Source organism: Chiloscyllium punctatum, chromosome 42 (genome assembly GCF_047496795.1).
Source record: "Chiloscyllium punctatum isolate Juve2018m chromosome 42, sChiPun1.3, whole genome shotgun sequence".
Lineage (NCBI taxonomy): Eukaryota > Metazoa > Chordata > Chondrichthyes > Orectolobiformes > Hemiscylliidae > Chiloscyllium > Chiloscyllium punctatum.
This window is the reverse complement of record NC_092780.1, coordinates 10,925,747-10,942,783: the sequence shown is the minus strand read 5'-3', so window position 1 is coordinate 10,942,783 and position 17,037 is coordinate 10,925,747. Positions and strand designations below refer to the sequence as shown.

At 39.9% G+C, this 17,037-nt stretch overlaps 1 protein-coding gene across 2 annotated transcripts in view; it reads left to right on the top strand.

Moving 5' to 3' along the window:
- The window catches only part of LOC140465720 (F-box/LRR-repeat protein 20), a 135,508-nt gene that overhangs the window by 20,314 nt on the left and 98,157 nt on the right, over positions 1-17,037 (top strand). The window contains exon 1 of one of the 2 annotated variants that reach the window (XM_072561380.1): positions 10,856-10,943. The exons of the other annotated variant lie outside the window; for it this stretch is intronic. The gene's annotated coding sequence lies outside the window, so the exon portion shown is untranslated. Of the gene's footprint in view, positions 1-10,855; positions 10,944-17,037 lie in introns of those variants that run through there. 2 annotated transcript variants of the gene reach the window in all.

Below are 17,037 nucleotides of genomic sequence, written 5' to 3'. Positions count from 1 at the left end.
TGCTTGAGCGACCTACATCTCTCATCTGTGTTACTCCTCATGGAGAATTCCATAATCCATTAGTAAGGAGTCAGGTATGTCCTGGCTCAAGTTTTTCTTTCTTTGCAATCTGGATGGCACAAATCAGGACAGTTTGCTCAATATTGCACCTAATAGGTTGAAAATCACAACACCAGGTTATAGTCCAACATGTTTATTTGGAAACACTAGCTTTTTGGAGCCCTGCTCTTTCATCAGGTGGTTGTGGAGTATAAGATCGTAAGACAGAATTTATAGCAAATGTTTAGTGTGACGTAACTGAAATTCGGTATTGAAAAAGACTGGGGTTGTTTAAGTCTCATCTTTTAGAATGACCATGCTGGTTTCAGTTCGTTCATATCTAAATCTCAGATTTTTTTTAAAGTTACATTCTCAAGTGAACTGTAACAATAGGTGCCATGTCAGCTCAATAATGCATTGAACGTGAGGTGCCCTGTGGAGGTTGTCTGTGCTGAAAATGTGTTGTTGGAAAAGCGCAGCAGGTCAGGCAGTATCCAAGGGGCAGGAGAATTGCGTTTCGGGCATGAGCCCTCTTTCCTGAAGAAGGGCTCATGCCTGAAACGTCAATTCTCCTGCTCCTTGGATACTGCCTGACCTGCTGTGCTTTTCCTGCAACACAGCTCTGATCTCCAGCATCTGCAGTCCTCACTTTCTCCTAGAGGTTGTCTGTGCCCCAATGTTCAGACTGGTTCTATTTCTGAAAAAGGGATTTACGGAATTTTACACGGGTTCATGCAGTTTTTAAGCAAAATAGAATGTAATTCTGCAAGTACAAATTCACGTCACAAACATTGTGTGTGCATGTGTATGTTGTGGTGAGGTGGGAGTGTGTGTGCGCGCATATGAGAGAGGGTCTGTGTGAGTGTATGGGTCAGTAGGGGTGTGTGATGCAATGTGGCCACCTGTAATGTGACTTGAACCCAAGATTCCGGTTGAGGCCATCCCAGTGGGTACCGAACTAGGCTATCTCTGTTCGGCCACTCTGTGTTGTTGCCTGTGCTGAAGTCTGCCTTAGAGGATGGTTACCCGGATGTCCTGGACCGCTAAAGTGTCTTACTGTTGGACTGTAACCTGATGTTTTAACTTTGCACACCCCAGTCCAAAACTGGCACCTCCAAATCGTGAGCATCTAATGGGGGTTAAGAAATGTAGTAATTGGTGATAAGGAAGAAATAAAGAATTTTAAATGAAATCCAGTCTGTTGCTCTGCATCTATACGAAGACGCTGAAGCCACTGCTTCTTGTGGTTTCTTAGTAAATGTGCTGGGAGAGGAGTTAACGAAGGCTTTCTACTAAAATAACTGCACTGTGAATTTAGCTTGTATTGTACAGCAAGTGCTGTGGAATGGCTCCCAGTGGACAATGTACCATTTGATGTTCATTTGGAAGTTATTTGATCACCTTGCTCATGAGCTCAAATAAGCCCAAATGTATTCCAGGAGACCTTTTAAAAGATATGCTTGTCAATATTCATAGGAAATTAATTTGCTGCTCGTTACTTATAGCAAAAGCACTGATAAGTGGCAGTAAGTAAACATTGGCAAAAATTCAATGCAATCATATGCAATACTCATCAGTAAGAGTGGTTTAATATTTAATGAATTGGTTTGTACCTGAAATCGCAAGTTTTATTGATGTTTTTGGATTGTTCTTGAGCACTTTTTTTTTTGGAAGTGTAGTTTTGAGAGCTGGGGTGAGAGCCTGAGTGTTAATGTAATAAGATATTATTGCATGTGAGTGCAATTTTAAAATGAGTGAGTAGCACATTGCTGTACTAATGTAAGGTGCCAATACATCAATTGTGGAATGGAGTGTTTTTGGCGTGATGCTGTTTGTTTTGTTCCAGGTCTCCAGCTATACTGTTTTGATTAAACCTAGAAGAGGGCCTATATAAAATAGATAAGTGGCACATTTAACATTTTAAACAGCCATAAATATAAGGTACTATATATTGGCAGAGAAAAGTGAATGCTTTCTATGCTTTGAGGGCAAAATAGGTAATGGTTAGTGGCATGAGAGATATGGAGGTGCTAATAGACTTTGCACGTGTAATCGCACTGTAGAGCGACATTTCCTGAAGCAAACTGAATACTGAACCATATGTCAGAGGTTTGGTTCAAATTTTATAGTTATATCAAATCACTGTTTGAATAGGATGTCTAGTTCTTGTTACAATGATGCCAGGGCAGTATTTGAGCAATATTCAGAAACGCAATTTTTTTTTTTTTTGTTTGCTACCACAGAGCACAGGGTGACAAGGTTAGAGAAACTGACTTTTAACCTTGAAAAGAGGGAGTGAGATGTTAGAGATCTTAGAGGCGATAGTGAGGACTGCAGATGTTAGAGAAGTCTGAGTCGCAAAGTGTTCCACTAGAAAAAGCGCAGCACAGCAGACCAGGCAGCCTCTGAGGAGCAAGAGAGTTGACAGATTAGGCTTGACCCTTCGTCTGGTTAAGCCTAAAACATCGATTCTCTTGCTGCCCAGATACTGCCTGATCTGTGTTTTTTTTTTTCCAGCACCTTTTTTTGTTTTGTCAATTTTGGATTTTAAAAAGCATATGGGTTTTTTAAAAAAATCCAGAATGTAGTTACATACTAGAGGTTCCTGTAAATTACCCTTCAACATTCCATGAGCTGAAGTGTGGCTTTACCTGCCCGATATCTTTTGTGAATGTGCATTGGATTTAGATTCTTGTCATGTCACATGTCTTTACAGGTGGTAGGAGGATTCAGTTTTCTCTCATTGAACTAAGACTGTAAGCATTAAGACAGTGGGGAAAGTGAGTGATGTGCATGTTGTGCAATAATGTTTTATTGTTTCCCTGTTAAAGCATTCTAATATTTAGAAATGTTCACTTGTGTGTCAAAGATTATAGCTGAAAATGTGTTGCTGGAAAAGCACAGTGGGTCAGGCAGCATCCAAGGAGCAGGAGAATTGGCGTTTCGGGCATGAGCCCTTCAGGAATGAGGAGAGTGTGCCAAGCAGGTGAAGATAAAAAAGGTAGGGAGGAGGGACTTGGGGGAGGGGTGTTGGAAATGCAATAGGTGGAAGGAGGTTAAGGGGAGGGTGATAGGCTGGAGTGGGGGTGGGGGCGAAGAGGTCAGGAAGAAGATTGCAGGTTAGGAAGGTGGTGCTGAGTTCGAGGGTTGGGACTGAGACAAGGTGGGGGAGGGGAAATGAGGAAACTGGAGAAATGAAGCCTGGCCTGCTGTGATTTCCCAGCATCATACTTTCAACAGTAGGTTGAAAATGAATAGTTTGGGTTGTTTTAAGCAATTGTAAGATTATCTTGCGTTTATATAACATTTCTTTACTGTATAAATTATCCAAAGGAATTTTCACAAGAATGTTCTCATACAAAATTTTATACTAGTCACATATGGGAATATTTGATTCAAAGCTTGATGAAATGTAGGTATTAAGGGGAGTTCTAAAGAAGGTAGAGTGAATTGAGAATTTTGCAGTGCTGAGCCATGGTTACTGAGCCATTCCTAGTGGAGTGATTTTTGTGTTGGGGTGTGCAAAAGGCCAGAGTTGGAGCACAAATCTTGGGGGGTTGTATGGATGGTGGAGGTTTTAGAGTGTGGAGGAAAGCCATGGCTCATTACTTGAAAGGAGATTAATAACAAGGGGGCAACCAGTGAACAACACATGCTGGGAAGAATTTATTCAGAGGGTCACTGAATGAACCCTGGGGTAGTATTAAATCTGCTGTAAAAGGCCTGTTGGATGGACCACAGTTGCTTGTTTTGGATGGATGAGCAAGTGAGTCTATACTTGTATGCCCACCAGTTTGACTGACATGTCTAGGCCCAGTGCTTGGAGATCCATATCTCAAATTGTTTGTTTGTTTGTCTGTCCTCTGAAGCAGTGAAGCTCACATCATTATCAACAAGTTGTTTTTAACCATCTGATCACTTTTTTGGCTGAAAAAAGCAATTCTTGACATCAAATGTACATCTGTTTGCTAAACATCTGCTTCAGGTGAAGAGTACACCTTTTTTCTTTTTCCCACCCCACCACCCCCTATCAAGGATCTTTGCATTCTTTTTGTGTCATGTTTAGATGGAATTTGGCTCTGTATTTCCAGCATCTTGTTTTTTGCTTCGGAGACCTCGCAAACCCAAATGCGAGCAGGCGGAAAATGCGATGTATCAACAATTCCCAAATGGCAGTGGTTCTGATTACAAAACACCCCAGTAATGGCAATATCAACAGGGTATGTGAAATCTGATTGTACGCCCAACATAATTCACAAAGTAGTGAAACTTGTAGTTCAGATGTTGTGATAATACGAAGAGGGGTTTGTTGATGACATTGGAGATACTGAAAATGAAGTCATTACCAAATTTGATAGCATGAGGTAACTGAATGAATTAATTAAATGTAATGGAGGTAATTAGCAAGCCAGTAATGTCTCTGCTCCAACTGTTAAATCAGCTCTCTTCTATTCCAAACTCAATAACTCCTTGAAATCCTAATCAGGTGCCAGAGGAGAGGAATGTTTTTTTTCCTTCAACCTCCTTTGTCCCTCTTCCTTTTCCTGAAAGGAAGTCCGTGTGATAGGGGTTCACATCTGCAAACATCTGGCACATCATCTGTGATCATTTTTTATGATGTGGAGGTGCTGGTTTTGGCCTGGGGTGGGCAAATTCAGAAATCGCACAACACCAGGTTATAGTAATTTTATTTGAAATTGCAAGCTTTCAGAGTAGTCTCTTCGTCAGCTGTAGTGAGCGGGAAGCACACAGAATTCATGGGCAGAGAGATCAGAAGATGATGCAGTTTTAAAAATGTTCTGGCGATGTGTGCATTACTATCAAAGCAAGGATTTATTGCTTATCTCTAATTGTCCAGATGAAGGTGCTGGTACACTGCTACCATGAACCACTGGAGTCCTTGGGGTGTCACATCTGACTCTCTTTCATTTCTTCCTGCCTTCCCCATCCCATTATATTCATATTCCAGTATCCATGTATATGTCAAGCAGTGGTAACTGGATAATAACTTGGGAATAGAAACCCAGAGTAACTTTCTTTTATTTCAGTTTTCCCCATACCTGTGCAAGCCCACAGGCATTCAACTCAGTTGCAGTGCATCAAGTGTTGATCAATTTAAAGATGAGCCTTGTTTATCTCCAGTCCCTACCATGCATCACATCTACGTATTCAAAATACCGTGGCGCTCTCACTTAATAAATAGTGGATCTCGTGTTGGTCACCTTTTTTCTGTCTGAATAGTTTTCACTGATTTAACTGATAAAACATATTTGCTTGGTTTTAGTGTAACTATTTATATACAGCACAGATAGCCAGGGACCACAGATGTATCTTACTCCAATTTGTAACCTTTCCCTGAAATCCCATTCTGGCTGGGCCCTTTTAATTGCACCTTCCACTTTTCAGCCATCACTGCTTGATTTTTATCTAAGTCCTGCTCTAAGCATCCCTTGCTAAAAATTTCTCTTCCCTTTTATCTTGGATTATGTTCTCTTTTGAGTCCTTTTCTGAACATTTAAAGGTGTGCTAGAAATACAAGCTGTATTAGAAATGTAAAACTTGCAATGTTCTATGAAGCTTAGAGTGCACAGAATTTTTTTCCTCTGAAGTTGAACTAACCAGATACAATGAATTTATTTTAATTGTATTTACAGATGATGTAATTTAATTTTGAGTGTAGACTATCACTGTTTTGGATTTCAATTTATGGAGTCGACCTTTATAGTTAATGATGTAGTGGGCTGGTTGTGTCAGTTTTTTTTTGTCTTGTAGTGTTTGTAAGCATTTTTCAAGCTGTTGAGACAGGCATCTTTTGCATAGTAATCTCTGGGGGTTTCCATTTGAGGCTAAGAGGCAGATCGCTTTTTTTTGCCCATCTGTTGAGCAGCTGATAGATTCACTTAACTGTGACCCTGTTGACTTGCTGACTAACATTTTGTTAACCCCTCTAACTAGATTACTTTTCAGTATCATTAGACTGCACAATAGTAGTAGAGACTATCTTTGGAACAATACCAAACTGTGGCTCTGATAAGATAAAATGTTTTCTTTTCAATGCATAGCATTTTTTCGTGTGTGGTGTTACAAAAGCTCTTCAAGCAAGGTAACAGCTTATGGCTCAAAGATTTTCCTCATGCCTTTATCTGGTATTCATGAATCATAAGCAGTTTCCTTTAAACAGACTGGGTATCTTTTCGACCAAGCGCACATCTTTGGAACATGGAGCATTTGGTTTACTTTATCTGGATTAACCATTAACTCCTAATGATGGCATACTGGTCTCTGGAGATCATATGGGTGCCTACCACATTGCCTTGCCTTTTCAGAAAGGCAGGAAATGACATGCTGTGAGACCAAAGTGCATAGGTAAAACTACTTTTAATAAATTTCTTTTATTAATTATCTACAGAGGTCAGTGAGGCTAAATGTGTTGTTTATTTGACAATCTGTCCATATGGGACCATTCATTGTGCATTGTTTTTAAAATAAATAATCAGTTTGTCTCTTAGCTGTTCTGAATATTATATTAAAGTGAATGATAAATCTCAGTCCATAAGAGTTTAAATCTAATAGCTACAAATGCTATGCTTCAGTTTTTGGGTTTGTTTTTGCTGTTAAATGCTTCTGTTTAGAGCGTTTTTCCCTTGATATAAACAAACTGGGAATTTGGCTGATCTCAGAACTTCAAGGTTTCAATGTTCATCTCTTACTCTGTATATTTTTCTTAAGGGCTTCACAACTGCTGAAATTAAATTGTCATTACTTTTTTTTGTTTGAAAGATCTTTTTGAAATTGTGTTATTTGGTTATGAATGCAATCAAGATAACTTACCAAAAACAATGAAACCAAAGAAAATCTATCAAGGGTGTACACTTTATTTGAATGTACTGTTAAGGTCAGATTGTGTAAACCATTGTTTGTATTAAGAATTGGGTCCCTCTTGATACAGCTGAATGAAGCAAATCTTTAAATCTGATCCCAAACATCTAACATCGCTTAAGATATTCTAGAGAGCACCTGTTGATCTTTATTACATTGGCTGAAGGTGTACCCTGTGGCATCATTCATTGAGATTATTTATAGATCCATTCTCAGCAGACAGCAATCACACTGATAATCTGTGGTAGAGCTGGAGGTAGGAATTTGGCATGTTGATTACAGCATTCCTTGCTTCGCTAACTTTGTCAATACATGGGCCTGATGCTGTGGATTTTTTGTCTCCATTATTAATAATTTAAGTACTCTTGGCATCACTGTTCTGTAGAATATAAATGACTGTCAGAAGTAACTTGTGCACTGTAATCAGTTCACAAATAACCCTTGTGAAAAGATCCAACTTTTGATGGATATTAATCTTACAAGTGAATGTTAATGTGGTCTATTCTGTGCATGTTAAAGATCCTTTGTTATTTTAAATGAGAGCGGGATGTTTCTCGTGTATTGGTGTACCCTAGTTTTACAGATTAACTAATTTTTGTTGCTGTTCATGCAATGTCACTCCTGCAGAATGACTGATCTTCTAATGTATTAAGAGGCACTGAACCTCAAGAACTAATTCATTGGGAAAGTGCTTTTTGATGTTTCAGCAAAGTAGGAAAGTACAATATTGATTTGGATTTTTAACTTTCTCCCCTATCACGTTTTACACCAATTTTAAACATGAGGTTAACTGTTCTGGATACTATCCAAGCAACCTTTTTTAGAGATTATTATTGCTCCAGAGGTGTGCAGGTGGGAATTGAACCCAGGACTGTTAGTCCTGTGACAAGGACACTACCAGTGCTTCACTAGGACCCCTCACTGGCTCTTTAACTTTCACACACTGCAATGAAAAAGTTCAGTAGGTGAGATGCTGTATCTAAGCTCCTGAAAGTATTTTTTAAAAATAGTTTTCATTACGTTTGTTACTTGGTATGCAGCTAAAACATTCAAAGCTATGTTTCACTGTCCGTCTAATATTATGATTTTGGAAGTTTGTTAGTCTGAAGAGTTAACAGGATTTAGCCTTGTGTCTCCATTGCAAAATGTCCAATATCTGCACACTCTGCTCCACATAGTTAGAACTGGGGATAATTAAGTCACTGGAGTCTTGATAAGATCATGAAGGGCATGGATAAGGTAAATATCCAGGGTCTTTTCCCTGGGTTTGGGCGGGGGGGGGGGGGGGGAGTGGCAGTCTAACTAGCAGACTTGAGCTTTTGTGGTGAGAGGGGAAAGATTTTAAAGGGACTAAAGGAGGCAAGTTTTACATGCAGAGGGTGGTGCATGTATGGAATGAGTTGCCAAAGGAAGTGGTGGAGGCTGGTACAATTACAACATTTAAAAGGCACCTGGATGGATTTATGAATAGGAAGCATTTACAGGGGTATGGGCCAAATGCTGGCAAATGGGACTAGATTAATTTAGGATAAATGGGCAGCATGGACGATTTGGACTGAAGGATGTGTTTCTGTGCCGTACGTCTCTCTGACTCTGTAGTTTACTGTTGAAAATTCACTGCTGGACATGGAAAAGTGCAGTATGGCTAGCTTCTATGCTGAAGCAACTCGACCTTCAGGTGAAGATGGCTAGAAAAAAGCTCTTCTGGTTACTTTTTTAAACTTTTTTTTTAACATGGTGTTATTGTGCATTTAGTCTCCCTCAAAAGTGGTTCTCCAATAACTTGAATTGAGCGTGTGGCAAAAAAAAGCTTAGTTCTTAAAATGTAGTAGTAACTAGTTTGAATTTAGATATCTTTTGTGTCAAGAGGAGTAGACTTGGAGCACCAATTAATTTAGAATATATTTTCTGTTCTTGCATGGAGGGAAGTCATCAGGGAAAATTTAATGTCCTTCTACTGTTTTCTAGGTGGATATATTTTTGTTTTATTTTGCAAGCTAGTTACTTTATTTACTTCTGCACAGTTTTTTTTCTTTTAGTGCTAAAAACCTTGTGCCATGACTTTCAGTTTTAAGTTTCTGATGCCATCTTGGTTTCAAAATGGTAGCACCATTGCATTCTGAATACTGGTATGGACTGAATTGAATACCATTTTGACAAAGGCCAAACAAGAGGCATCCTTTATCAGTGTCTAAGGACAGCATTAGGCCTCTATTCATATATGTTGCTAATCCCTGTTCCCTCTTGGAATTTTCATTTCGGCCTGAGGCAGCCAGAACCAGAGCTAAATAATCATATGATCACCGTTTGTAGATTTCTGACCTCCTTCTTCTGAACTTTGACCTCAACCTATCCCACCAACATTCCAGATCAATGTGCCTTCTAAGTTGCCTGACCGTGTAGAAAGCCAAATATTTAGCTTGCATGTAAATTGGTCTCTAGTTACCACGTGTGCATGGCCAAACAAACGAAAAGCAAAGAGGCCCCATACTTAGCATGTGGAAGCCCAAAGAAAGCATTTCTTCAGACTGTTACAATTTTATCTGAGCCCTGACATCTCTCTGGACACACTAGAGACCCAGTTGTTTCTCTATCAGGCACCGTATGGACTTGCACAATCACTCGTTGAAATGTACGTATACAACCATTTACAGGTGCCTACCTGCTGTGCTATCTGCGTTTTGAAGCCGAAGACTGAATGTAAACAGAGTAAAAGCAGAATAAGCCCATTTAACCCAGCAACATTGTGCCTGATCTGTTTGAGTTTCACATTCTACAATCCTGTCTTGTTGCAAGTTAGCCTTGAGTTCACTTTCCTAACAACAATCTATCCATCTGTCTTTAAAACATTAATGATTGCACTTCCACGGCCTTCTAAAACTAGCATATTCAAAGTCTGTCAACCCTCTGAGAGGGAAAACAAAATTTCATCTGTCCCTAAATTTTTAAATCTGTACCCTCTTGCCCCCTCCCCTTCCAGTGTTGGATGTGCTCAGGAAGGAAACAGTCCCCCCCCCCCCCCCCCCCCCTCCCCGCCCTTGTCCACCTTGCCAAGACCTTTCAGGTTCTTAACACTTCAATCAACTCCTCCCTCACACTTCTGAACTCCAGTGGGAATGAGCCCAACTTGTTCCAGTTATCCTTTCAAGACTCTTACACTAAACACCTAGAAAACTCTGTAATTCAGAATTCTGTAGTTGTTTTCTGTATAAGTAAAACCTTTTTGCTTTTTTGTTCTCCCTGTCAAAATGAACAACAACCTCTCACTTTCCCATATTATATTCCATCTGCCAGATTCATGCTGACTCGACTTATAAATTTCCTTTTACAGACTCAATATGACCCACTTTTTTCCAACCTATCTTTACGTTGTCCACCATGCTTTAGTTCCCTTGATCCAAATTATTAATGTAAATTGTAAAAAGATGGTGCCCCCATGTGGGATCCACTCGCCACAGCTCCTTGGACCACCTCATTTCAATATTTGTCTTCTCCCGTCAATTCTTAGTTTTTACTTGTCTTTTGGTAACATGTAGCTTTCATATGTGGAGTAAAATGTTACTTTTTTTCTCATTTCACTACACAGGGCTGCTGCTTTTGCATTTTACTATCTCTGCTGTGGCTTGGAGCTTCTGATTTGGTGTCTTTTCTGACTCCTATTTTAAAAACTGAAACATTGTTCAGAATTTGTAAACTCCTGAGCAGTACAGTCTTGAATAATACAAGATTTATAATGGAATCTACTCTGGAACTTTTCTCCCAGAAATATGAAGCTTCAATTCTGAAGAGGAGTGATTAAACCATGAATCGGTGTGGTTATTGGCTCCACATTGGAACTATTCTAATTCCATTGCCCTGCTCTTTCTACATATCCTTTTTAACACTTGTCCTCTTCAATATGTACCTAATTACCTGTTACATATAATTGACTTCACAGAAAGCGATTTGTATTTTGTGATTGAGCTACGTTCGAAGAAAACCATACCAGAAGATATGTCTCTCTCTTGTGTATAGCACCACTTCCTGTAAGTGTAACATTTACTTTCTGTCACCCTTAAACTTCCTATATCTAAGCCTATTTATTATACTTTCCTCCGATTTGGTTCATTCTTCCTCTGAATAATGACAACCGATTCCTCCAACTTTTGATTTGCTGTTCTCTACAGTACTAATCACAAAGTCTAAGAGAATTGGGCACTTTTGCCTCAACTAAGAACTTCCATGCAAAGTTATCATTCCGTTCTGGGATGGAAGCAGAGAGCTTGAAAGCATAGTTGTACTTGTTGCCTCCCAGGCCTTTCTGTGAGCTGGGTGGGTTCCTATGAATGGGTCCTGGCCGAATGCCAGAAAGCCTGTCAAGTGTACAGCATGCTTGTATTCTAATCACTGACATAGTATTTGACAATATTGTTAGTGCCATAAGCACTTAATTAAGATAACAGTCCATCCCTGTGCTGGGAAACCACCTTATGCTATTTTGAGGGTAAGGTGAATTTGCTTTTGTTCACTGTTTTCAAAAATACCAACTGAGTCCACCCAGTAAACATAACAATAACACACTCAATGGCCCCTTTAACAGTTTAGTCTCATCCTTGCAGTGCTTTTAAAAGCTAGCAACCTTACCCAAAGCCCCACAATCCCTCTTTGAAGTACTTCCACACTTTTCTGCTGCACCTCTAATTATTCTCTTCCTGAGATTGCCATGCTCAGTAAATCCCTTGCCAAATGTTTCCATACTCACTATAATGTGTTAATCCAAATCAAAAACTTCCTTTCAGTATTAACATGACCCAGCATTCACTTCCATAGTCTCTCATTGTGAACTAACCAGTGTCATTATCTTCTATGCTGACACTGCACTGCTCCCAGAACCCTGGAATGCTGTTGCTATCAAATTGTTTTGCCTCCCACCCCTCCCTAAATTGTTACATGCCTTCTGCTTGGAACATCTTTTAGTGTATTGTGCATTGTTTAAGAACAGTAAGTCATTAAAGTTGAGTACATGAGCAAATATGCTTTAACAAATTGTAAATTGGCAGTTTTGTAATGCTCCCATAAAAGAAAATCGTTTAAATGATTGTTGACGGTATAAAACACTTATTTCTGCACCTCTCCTTGAATAATATTACAGGTATTTTTTGAGAGTTAATACATTGAGAAAGCACATCATTCAGCAAAGGAACAGCACAGTTCAATTTAGATAAATACGAGGTGCTGCATTTTGAAAAGGCACATCTGGGCAGGACTTCTGCATGTAATAGTAAGGTCTTAAGGAGTGTGGCTGAACAAAGACCTTTTGAGTACAGGTTCATAGCTCCTTGAACATAGAGTTGCAGTTCGATAGGATAGTGAAGCAGACATTTGGTATACTTTTCTTTCTTGGTCAGAGCATTGAGAATAGGAGTTGGGAGGTCATTTTGTGGCTGTACAGGACATTAGTTAAGCCACTTTTGGAATATTATGTGCAGTGAAACTTGAAAGGGTTCAGAAAAGATTTACAAGGATGTTGCCAGGGTTGGAGGATTTGAGCTATAGGGGGAGGCTGAATAAGCTGGGGCTGTTTTCCCTGGAATGACAGAGGCTGAGGGGTGACCTTATAGAGGTTTATAAAATCGCGAGGGGCATGGATAGGATGAATAGACAAAGTCTCATCTGAGGTGGGAGAATCCAGAACTAGAGGGCATAGGTTTAAGGTGAGAAAGGACATATAAAAGGGACCCAGGGGCCAACCTTTTCATGCAAAGGGGACAAGATTAGGTTGGGATATTTGGTCGGCGTGGACTGAAGGGTGTGTTTCCATGCTGTACATCTCTTATTACTGTATGACTCTAGTCCAATTTCCATAGTTTCCTGCCCAACCAGCAGTAAATTCTGAATAATTTAAAACCCCTTTTTACTTAAACGTTAGACTTTGTAGCTTTAAAGAATAAACCTACACCCTTGCAAGTTGGCATAACAATTTTTTTTTGTGCATTAATTGACCGTCTATTTGTCCTAGCAGTGCATCAGATGATTATGTAGTTTCTGCAATGGGAAGGAGATCACTTTTTATATTTGTATCCCACCCTTTTAACAAAATGCAAATACTCCATGACACTTCATAGGAGCATTATTAAATGAAGTATGGCGTATAGGGAGGGCATTCTGAAGCCTAAGGCCTAGAAAACGGAAAATGCAGCTACTGATAGAGCAATTATAATGTATGAGAGCAGAATTAGAACAGTCAAGAGTGGGGCTGCAAGAGATGATTGAAGTAGAGATAAGATGAGAATTTTGAAGTTGGAATGTTCATTATCTGAGACCCAGTATTAGTCAGTGAACACAGTGATAGAGGAATGGGGCTTTCTGTGACCTGGACAGCTGAACTTTGTCTGACCTCAAACAGGTTGGGGAGGCGCCCAGAGATTTGTTGGAATGGAGTCTGGAGGTCTTCTAGTTGGAGTACAGATACAAAGATAAAGCAAGATGGCATGAGTCTCTGTCTTGCACGTATTGATGCAGAGATATATGGAGATAACAACATTGTACTGATAAACCAACATCACAAACATGATGGCAACAACCAATCTTCTAGTACAGAATATTAAACCTTGGGTTTATTGCACAACTTTGTGCATGTTGGCCAACAATTCAAATTGCTAGAAAGTATTAAAAATGGAGATGGCAGTGTTTTCATGCTTTTACCTGGAGCTGTAAGTTTACCAGCACTTGCCATTGTGCAGTCGTACCTGACTTGGATTTAAAATAATTAAAGATCTAAAAGGGACCAGGTTAAACACAGCTGAACCTTGGAACCAGAATATATTATACATCGATGTTGTGCAAGATTTCTGTTAATAACATATCCCTCTATCTGTAATTTTTTGCATTTTAAATGACAGGAACAGCAGTAATTGACAAAAGCATAAACAAATCACCATTGGAATACTGGCAAAGTGAAGAATTCTGTGGTTATGTTCAATGACTCAACTCCTCTCATACAAAGAGTTTAACTTTTACTATTCAATCGGGATTGGAACTTAATTCGTTGTTTTACACAGCAGCGTCTGCTGTACACTTTGTTCAGCAATCTGATCCATCAATGTAGACTAAATAGAGCTAGTCAGTTTGTCTAGATAGGAACCTCCAGGTTCTTTGTAAAGACACATGGATAACCATCATTTTTATTTTTGAAGGCTTTTGTTGTGCAACCACATTCGTGCTGTATCAAACGTGGCAAAACTTTGAATAGGCAAGGTGGAAGAGATGGTGTAATATTTAGTAGGGAAGAACTTATTGCCTGGCAGATGGATATTGATGTCTCTGAAGGTTTGCAAGTCTATCCCCACTTGCTTTTAATGCAAGTTGCAAGATTAACACTGCTCTAATTCTGCATCCAGTGAAGATTGAGAAATGATATCCAGACTATCCACTATTTCCATCCCTTCTTAAAAAAAAAAAATGCTTGGAACAAGTTGCAAGCTGAAAAGAACCAGTCAAAGAAAGGGGTAAACCCTGTCAGGAGACTAGATTTCAGCCTTGTTAAATAGTTTGTATAGTCTTTACACAAATCGCCATGGTTTCTGCTTTCCTCACGTCGCATGCCAGCAACTGATCACTTAGTTTTTTCAAACTGTATTATACACTTAATGGTAAGGTCCTAGGGAGTGTTGCTGAACAAAGACCTTGGAGTGCAGGTTCATAGCTCCTTGAAAGTGGAGTCGCAGGTGGATAGGATAGTGAAGAAGGCGTTTGGTGTGCTTTCTTTTTATTGGTCAGAGTATTGAGTACAGGAGTTGGGAGGTCATGTTGCTGCTGTACAGGACGTTGGTTAGGCCACTGTTGGAATATTGCGTGCAATTCTGGTCTCCTTCCTATCGGAAAGATGTTATGAAACTTGAAAGGATTCAGAAAAGATTTACAAGGATGTTGCCAGGTTTGGAGGATTTGAGCTATGGGAGAAGCTGGGGTTGTTTCCCTGGAGCGTAGGAGCCTATGGGGTGACCTTACAAAGTTATGAGGGACATGGATAGGGTAAATAGGCAAAGTCTTTTTCCTGGGGTCAGGGAGTCCAGAACCAGAGGGCATAGGTTTAGGGTGAGAAGGGAAAGATATAAGAGACCTAAGGGGCAATGTTTTCACACAGTGGTGTGTGTATGGAATGAGGTGCTAGAGGAAGTAGTGGAGGCTGGTACAAGTGCAACATTTAAAAAGCATGTGGATGGGTATATGAATAGGAAGGATTTTGGAGTGATATGGGCCGGGTGCTGGCTGGTGGGACTAGATTGGGTTGGGATATCTGGTTGGCATGGACAGGTTGGACCGAAGGGTCTGTTTCCATGCTGTACATCTGAGTATGTATGCATGGTGTCCTTTTGTGGTTATATTTTGACTGAAGTCCAAGTGGTTTGCCCCTATTACAGGGAGTGGGTCAACAATTTGAAATACATAATTTTGACAAGCCATGCCAGCTCAGAGTTTGGGTAGTAGGCAACTGATTGGAATCCTTTCTCAGACACAGCATAAGCTGTCACTTGAAAGTGCATAGATTAATCAAGGATAGCCAGCATGGATTTCTTACCTGAAAATGTTCAGGTTGTAAATTTGCTGCCTGAGCTGGTAGGTTTGTTCTCTAACATTTCTTCACCATGCTAGGTAACATCAGTGAGACTCTGTAGTGCTGGTGTTGTGTCCCACTTTCTATTTGTGTCTTGGTCTGTTAAGGCAGGTGTTATCGTTTCTAGTACTACTTTCTCAGAGGTTTGTAAATGGGGTCCAAGTTGGTGTGTTTATTGATGGCATTCTGGTTTGAATGCCAGGCCTCTAGGAATTCCTGTGCATGTTTCTGTTTAGCCTGTACTAGGATGGAAATGTTTTCCCAGTCGAAGTGTCCTCCTTCATCTATGTGTAAGGATACTAGTGATGGCTGGTCATATCACTCTGTACCCTTACACACCGACTAAGAAGGACAACACTTCCATCCTCTGACAGGCTAAACAGAGATCTTCATGGGAATTCATAAAGGCCTGGCATTCAAACCAAAATTCCATCAATAAACGCATCGATTTGGACCCCATTTACCAACCTCGGGGGAAAAGAACTGGAAATGATAAAATCGGCTTTAATAGACCAAGACAAATAGAAAGCGGGCCAGGACACCAGCACTTCAATGAAGGCTCACTGATGTTACCTGGCATGGTGACAGTCTGAGCACAAACCTACCAGCTCAGCGAGCAAACTTAAACCTGAACCTCCACCGGAGTGACAAATCTGCTCAAAAACGAAAATCATGTCTTATTAACTTGAATCTCCTGAGGAAATAAGTAGTGTTTTAGGCTAGTGCACTTTGGGTTTTAACAAGCTTTTGACAATGCCCCACATGGCAGACTGACATTTTTTTAAGAAAAAGCTCAGGGGATCCTGGCAATGAAACCAATTGGATACAGAGTTGATTAGGGTGTTAAACAAAAGGCCAAAGTTGATATTGCAACTAGAGTACAGATTCCAATGGGGTCCACCCAGATTTAGTACTGGTCATTTCCTTTTGTGGTGTGTATTAATGATTTGCTTGTAAGTAGGGGACATGATCAAGAAGTTACAGAAATTGTCTTATTTGTGGCAAGAGGGATTGCTATACACTGCAAGAAGATATTAATTGACTGGTCAGGTAGATGGGAAAGTGCTAAGTGGAATTCAATACAGAGCAGTGTGGGGAGGTTGAACCAGGCAAAGGAATACCATGGGAAAATGGTGAGACATTTAGAGGATATGAGGGACATTGGAGTAAACGTCTGCAGATCCCTGAAGGTGATAAGGCAGGAGATAAGATGGTTAAGACACGTAGAATCCATTTCTTTGTTAGCTGAGTTATCTTCTATAAGAGCAAGGAGGTAATGCTGAATCTGTTTCAATCATTTGTTAGGTCACAACAGAATATTGTGTGCCATTCTGGTCCCTTTATTACAGAAAGCATGTAATTGTACGAGAGTACAGAAGAGATTTTAAGGATTGTGCCAGTGCTGGAAAAAATACCACTACGTGTAAAGATTGGTTAGGCTAGAATTGATCACCTTGGAACAGAGGGTGCTGAGTGCTTTTTGTTTTTTAATTGAGATATAGTGAGTAGATGTGAATACTTAC